The following is a 7,486-nucleotide window of genomic DNA, read 5'->3' on the forward strand; positions in this document are numbered from 1 at the left end:
TGTTACTGTAACTCTGCAATAAATTATTCAATTGTTCGTAAATTTTAATCATTTACTATTCTGTACATTATCTTCCTATCCACTAATTTTCGTTTCAATCGGACAACTCCTTCTTGGTGCGTCGAGTTTTTTGTTATAGAGTGTATAAAGTGCAAGGAGATGAAATCATGCAAAATCGAACTGCTTTACTATAAATATTAGGGAAAATCTTTCCCTATGATCTCTTAAATTACACGCAAAAAGGGAATAATTTCTTATTACTAGTTCAAAAAATAGGTCAAGGGATTTATCCGGTATTCATGTTTGGTTAAGGAAAAAACTTGAAATGTTAATTCTAGCATTCTTTAATTTCAATTTAGAACTAAAACTCCGGATAGGAATAATAAATATGAGAAAGCGTAGGTTTTGAATAATAAATTAGGAAAGAAAATTTAGATAAATAAATAGCTATAATAAATAGCAAAAATAGCTATATATATATATACATTTGTTTTCCCTTCCTCAGATTTAGGAAATCAGTGGTGTATTTATTTCAATACATTATATTTATTTTCATTCTTTGAAACTCAACTAAATTTAATAAAAATTAAAAATGTAAAAGATAAAATCAAGTATGTAAAACATAAAATCAAGTGGTATGAAAAAGATAAAATCAAGTTTTTAATCAATTGTAATAATATTTCAGGAACCCTTTTGGGTAGTAAGTATTGCTTAATTATTCCTCTTCTTTCGTAATAAAACAAACAAAAACTGTACGTAAAATTCAATAATATATATATTTGTTCTAAAACACACTGTCACTCGTGCCTGTGTTACTTGCAGGCAACATTTCGTGCTCACTCTATGTTTCTGATAACTTTTCCTTGCATAATTTAAATTTTCATTCCCACTGAAATATCCGCTGTACCAGTTTTAGGCACATTTTTTAGGTATAAGAAGTATTTATTTTAAGTTTGCCAAATTAAAAAAAAAATTAAAAGTAACAAAGTTTTCTTTTAAAATCATATGATGAATATTCTTGTTTATTTACTGAATACTTAAGTGAGGAAATCAAAAATTATAACTTACATAACAGTTTGTCAAAACAAAATTACGAATTCAATGTAATTCACTTTGGAATAAAGTTATCATGTTAGAACGTTGTTGGAGAAATTATCAAGTCAATTTTGAAGCTGTAAGTGTTACCATTGCACCCATTTAAGTGTGCAAAAAATATATATACATAGATCTCTTTATATTTTATAAGCACAAATATGAGTTTTTCCTTTTTTTAATTAAACTATATCAAACTTACACTTATTTCTACTTATGTTTCAGGAAATAAAAAAGAGGGTAAGTAACTGTTTTCTTTTATTGAATTATTGCGTAAGATACAGAACATAACGAGTAACCCAATTTTAAAATTTTTGTACAGCCTTTATTCAATACCTAAAAACTACTAATTTTCATTGTTGCGTCAAATAATTTTGAATAAATTTTTTATTTATATTACATAATAAGCAAGCCTTATAAGACAGCAATTTTGGGGGGTTTAAAAATATCCATAATTAGAAAATATCTGGCAAGCTTTCATAATATATTATATAGTTTTATAAAATAAATACTTTATTAAAATTGCTTTCAGCTCCTGGAACTTTATCAGGTAATGTATTATCTTTAAATGTATAGAGTATATCAAATACATTATTATCTAAAATTACTTGAACGAAAAAAGAAACCTTCACATTTAAATTAGTAGAAAGTAAAGCGTCGGTGCCTTATAAAATGAACACGCTTTCATTTTATTTAACGAGATTAGTATTAAATGAAAAAAGGATTATCGAGACGGTTCTAATTAGTAGAGTAAGTTTCAGTTTTTTAAGATGTACAGAGATAAACTATTTCTTTATTAATTGTTTTTACTCTTTGTTCGATCAGGAGGGTTTAAGTAGCCACACTGGAAACATTTAACGGCGTATTCGTAATTATATTTGCGTTTCTAGTAAAATAAACTTCAAAAATTGAAAGAATTTTCAAGTAAATGTAAAGGCAATTTATAAGATTCGAATCATATTGTTTTGCTAAATGTGAGTGTCGTGATCAATTAGTAGTGAAGAGAAAATTTTACTGCTCGGCACTACAATCATTAATCTACGTTTTAGAGAAAAACAATGTGTAAGCAAATTATTTTATTGGTGCATTTGAATAATAATAGAACAGTATATAGGAGCAAATCTTAAAAATCTACTGCTACACTATTATCTGGAGACATTGAAGAATAATGGTTCATGTCCATTTTTCACAAAAAACGACGACTGGATCTCCATCTGCTGCATTTTGAGGGTTACTAAAATTTGAAAAGCCAATGACATGTAAAATCTGTTCTGACTAAGAGTTATTACTCAGTGAAGATGGACAATGCTGAGGGGGAAATGTTCCTTCCCACGTGTAGACAAGATGAAAGATGAAAGTGAAGAAGACGACGGTGAGAAAGTAATGACCGGGGAAGAATTTTGAGGAAAAAAACAGTTCTAACTAACTTTAAAACTCTCAGACTTTGAAAATTGTTTTTCTCAGGATGAACTTTCATGATCTAGACCACCCCTCTTTCCTCTTCATTGTGTTCAGTTTTCTTCATTGTCTTCAGTTTCAATCTTGTAGTTTTTAACTAAATGTATTTTTTTTAACTAAATGTACTTTTTATTTTATATCAGCATTGAACAGCTGACCCAATTTTTGGGTTTACGACTACTAATGTTCAACTCCGTAGCCTTGTAATTTTTTACAAGGAAACTCCTAGATCAAGTATAGGAAGAAATTTGCCTTCGTAGAGGCCTTTTTGATGGAACTAACCAGCATTTGAGTTACATGGTGAGGAAGATAATGAGAACCTACCAAGGTTAGCCTGCTCTAACCCATGATCTGTCTACCACTGAGGATATTTCACGTTAGTACTGTGGTCGGTTCAAGCCGGATGTGGAATTCGCATAAACCAGTCACCTCCGGGACTCGAACCCAGTTCACCTTATTGGAAGACGGACGCTCTATCCCCTGAGCCACCGCTGCTCAAATGTATACACCCAGAAAAAAGAAAAAGAGAATGACTCATAGAGGCAATTTTTATAATTTTAAATTTGCCATAAAGTGTACTAAGCCTTTTTTTAAATAGGCCGATTGTTTTATAATTTTTTTTATTAAACAAAATCATTTTATTGTGAATGTATTTGTTGAATTAGACGTTTCTATTTTTATAGAATTTTCAGAAGGCCGTAAGTATCTATTCAATGGTATCAAATTAATACATGAAATAAAAATTACTAAAATAATATTTTAGCACTTACAATTAATGCCCTTTATTTAATTCTTCAACAAAAATTTAAAATTCCGATAAAACCAATAAAAGAACTTTATTTTAAAATTTAAAACTATTAATATTTCATACGCTTTAAACTATTTTTATTCAAAAATCATAATTTCGAAACATTCTTTTATAATTCGAAATACAGAATTTCCAACAAGCTTAAATTAATTTGAAAAAGTTGCTAATACAAAAATAAAATTAATGGTGGAATAGTGAAAACTGTAACATTTTCACAAACATTTTTCAAGATACGAATCAATGCCAAAAGCCCTTCCCCTTTCACCCTTTGTGTTTCATCTTCTTAATCCCTCGATCCTGCTGATATCATGAAGAGAGTGTTTTAACTGATTTTTGTTCATCTTACAATCTAAATCCACCAAACTGAGCTCAGCGTCCTCCTTGGTAAATTTATCAGACTCCTTGTTGCCAAACTCCCCCGAAATTGCTTTGATTCAATAAATTTGTGTTTGCTTTTGTTTAACTTCTTTATCTCTTTCACATCTTTTGGAATTTGAGAAAGTGTAGCAAGAAACTGAAGACAGTACAAATTATCGCTTGCGCTATTTAATTTTCATGAAGACTTTGTAGTGCTCTTTAAATGACCTGATACTCAGCCATTTAGGAACTGACATAATTTATCAATCTGCTTGACTATGACTGGAATAATTAAACCTCATCAGAAAATCCACAGCCAACCTTAGTTTTAGTCTTCATTTCTCTATTAATGTCATAAATATCGGCTATCTTGCTGTCGCCTGTAAAAACTTCATAGACCTGACCATCCTGTGAGCTATAATCCCAGTGTGTAGTATTGTAGTCTTTTAGTTTGAAATTTAAAACATTCTTAGGGTAAACCTATTTGATTTATATAGTTTTGCAATCTCTTCACCTTACTTTCCACGTTCTAAGGCAGTATATTCACTTAGTGTAAGGTCTATTGGCATAACGTTTTGCCAAAATCTGTATCGCCTCGGTCCTAGTGGTGCTGTGGCATTTTGTTATATTCATTAAGGCAGTTTTTCGTATTGAAGTGATTTTATTTATCAACTTTTAAAGAACACTGATAATATTTGAATCATATCGCGTATATATTTATAGATAAGGTTAATTATAATGTATTATGATAAACTATAATTTTGAGTGAGGTCTATCGTAGTCTACATTGCTATATACTACGGAAGGATTTTTTTTATGCAAGATGTTTCTTCGTTTACAATCATTTCTGTCATTAACCATATATTCATTCTATTTACTCGTGTTTTTCAATTATGAACAATTTTTTACAGTTAAAAACATTACAAAAAGTGAGTATTTTTAAACTTTGCTCTTAAAATTTTCATACAATGTAGTAAAAATTTTAAATTTTTTTCGTTCTTCAGAAGATGCAGCTTTTTAAAGCAACTAATCATTAAAAACATACTTTGTGGGCTAATAAAAAAGTGAATTGTTTATAAATCCAGCATTTTAAAAATTAGTTTTCAAAAGTATAAATAAAAAACTAATTATTAGTACAAAAAATTATCATTATGATCAATGATCGCATGATCAATGATATAACTTAAAATTAAAACGTATTACGTTACATTTTATTTTTAATTAATCCTGTATTTTTTTCTTTAACTTTATTTAGACGAAAGTAAGTAATTGTTACTCATTCTAAAAAGTCAGAAATATATTATAGATTTCTCAGTCTATATTTTTTTCCCAAAGATTATATTGTTGAAAGAGACATATTGAAGCTAATATGCGTTCATTTATATTATGAATATTATATACTTCTAATTTGTAATAATTATTATATTATAAATTATAATTATTATACTCATGATTTCAAACTGTCTAAATAGTCTTGAAAAATAAAATTATTTTTACTAGTATACGTCTTACACAAAGTAAATAAAATTATAAAACAAAATTAATTATAAAACAAAATTAATTTTATGAAATATTCCATTTTATAACTAAAATTAATTTTATTTATAAAATTAAAAATCTTAAGAATCAATTAGTTATTTTTAATTCTCAGGTAAAATAATGTTTATAAAAGTGTTTTAAATCAGTGAATAGAATATAGAGTGTAAGTACTCAAAACCAATTAGCACTCTTGTGATATATTGCTCATTTTAAGAATAAAGATTTGAATCCTTGTAAGAAATTAAGTTAATTAAATGGCAAAATGGCCAATTCAAACTTAAAATTACTTTTACAGATGTTGAACATCAAAATGTATTTTGAAGTGAATAAAATAGTTGACAAAGTAATTTTAACTGAATAAAATAATGAAACGTCTTGATTAAGCTCTATTAAATCTTTAATATTATTGTACATTTGTTAACCCATTTTCTTTGTAGAATGCAAACACACAATAGATTTAAGTTTTCTTATTTAGTAAGTCATATTGACTCTAATTTCTATTAATTTTTTTTTCATGTAATTTATTTAACAATCAACCTCTACAGTTATAATACATAACTTATGACTGCAGTATTTCCAACTTATTTTAAACATCCAAGAAAAACTGTAACAGCCTGAACTACAAAACATGAAAAAAACATGTGCAAAAAAGTTTTTAATTTTGCAACACAATTTAACAAATCAATGCACAAATAAATTTGCTTTTCTTACAATTACCTGCAGTTATACTTTGTCATTCCTTTTATATTAAATATCCTGGACATGGAATACATTTTATGTGTTTAAATATTACATAATACATTTTGTGCAGATATTTAAGCAGTATTCAAGCAATAAAATTCACTAAAGAATACTAAATTTCAAACAATTATTGTCTAATAAATTATTTTATTACAAATTTTTTTAACAGAAGCTGCTAAGAAAAGTAAGTATGCCGAACATCTCTGAATTTAACAAAATTCAGATAGATAAAATAAAAATAAATAATTTCAAAATATTCTTCTAAAAAATTTAATGAGACACATAATAAATGAAGTCAGAAGTTTGGGAGTTTAATGTATGAAATTAGATTATTTATGTAACGCTTGTGACAAAGATATGGGAAAATCTTTTCATATTTACTGCTATTGGATGGGTAGACCACTGTTGGTTATTTTAGGGTGATTTTAGAATGAAATTTTAACTGTATATCCTAAACATTGATTTTACATCCAATGTGGATCACTTTCAAACTAGGGAGGCTTTAAGAAAAAAAATTTGAAAACAAATAAATATTCAAATTACAATATGTAAAATGCAGCTGCGAATGGAATGTTTCTTTATTCAAATGGAGTGCACTTTTTGATTTGGAACATGAAGTAAAAAAAAAATTGCACATTAACTTGGAATTTGCATTATGATCCCCTATGTTACCAATGTTCAAACATGTTTAAATTAAAAAAAATAAGTTACCTGAAACAGTAAACATTTTACACTATATTTAAATTTGCACTGTAAATCACTAAAATTTCTTATTGTTAAATTATGCAGGGAAATAAAGCTTAATAAATGGTTGGTAACAAAGCGAAAAAAAAGTAGCAGAGGAGAAAGCTGATAGTCCAGATAAATTTTAAATTTTCTTGAATTGAAAATTGATGAATTTTAGTCATGCAAATGTTGATTCTTACCTATATTTCTCTTAATCAACCGTGGTGTAATCAACATACTAGGTTCAAGCACCAAAGTTAGTAACCAGTAACTTTCTATGTATATTCAATGTATTTTCTGTAATCGTCTTCCTGAAGTATAACGAACTGAACTGAAGAACTTCAATTGAATGAAATGTATATATTACCATCGTAAAATTTTGTTTTTTCTCTCCTTCGCGCTTTGCTTTACGTCTATTCTTTGGTTCCACGAGTTTGATTATAATCCTAGATGTTCTTAATTTAGTTGTTGAAATGTTATTAACGTTATGTTTGCATTTAGCATTTCTCCTTTTTTTTTATCTTTGATGATTGACCCATCTAAAGGGCGGAATTACACGCTACCTATCTCGCCAAATTATTATTTAAAGAAATACTAAATTAAAAGTCAATAAGTAAAAGTCAATAATGAAAGTTCCAAAACATGGTAACAGAAGAGAAAAAAACTGCAAGTCAATTGACTTGAACAGGTTCAATTAAAAAAATATATATTTATATAAAACTGAAAAATAAGCAAATATTTTGAACTTTTGAGAAATTATTAAAC

The 7,486-nt window shown here is 27.5% G+C and overlaps 1 long non-coding RNA gene across 1 annotated transcript; it reads left to right on the forward strand.

Annotated features, from left to right (window-relative positions):
- Positions 1–454: 454 nt before the first annotated feature.
- LOC139426060 (uncharacterized) lies at positions 455–3,730 on the forward strand. Its single transcript, XR_011637336.2, has 3 exons — positions 455–1,332; positions 1,625–1,642; positions 3,234–3,730. It is a non-coding gene; the product is annotated as an uncharacterized LOC139426060 (long non-coding RNA).
- Positions 3,731–7,486: the final 3,756 nt, after the last annotated feature.

Source organism: Parasteatoda tepidariorum, chromosome 7, assembly GCF_982258835.1.
Source record: "Parasteatoda tepidariorum strain Cologne lab strain chromosome 7, Ptep-v5.0, whole genome shotgun sequence".
NCBI classification, from domain to species: domain Eukaryota; kingdom Metazoa; phylum Arthropoda; class Arachnida; order Araneae; family Theridiidae; genus Parasteatoda; species Parasteatoda tepidariorum.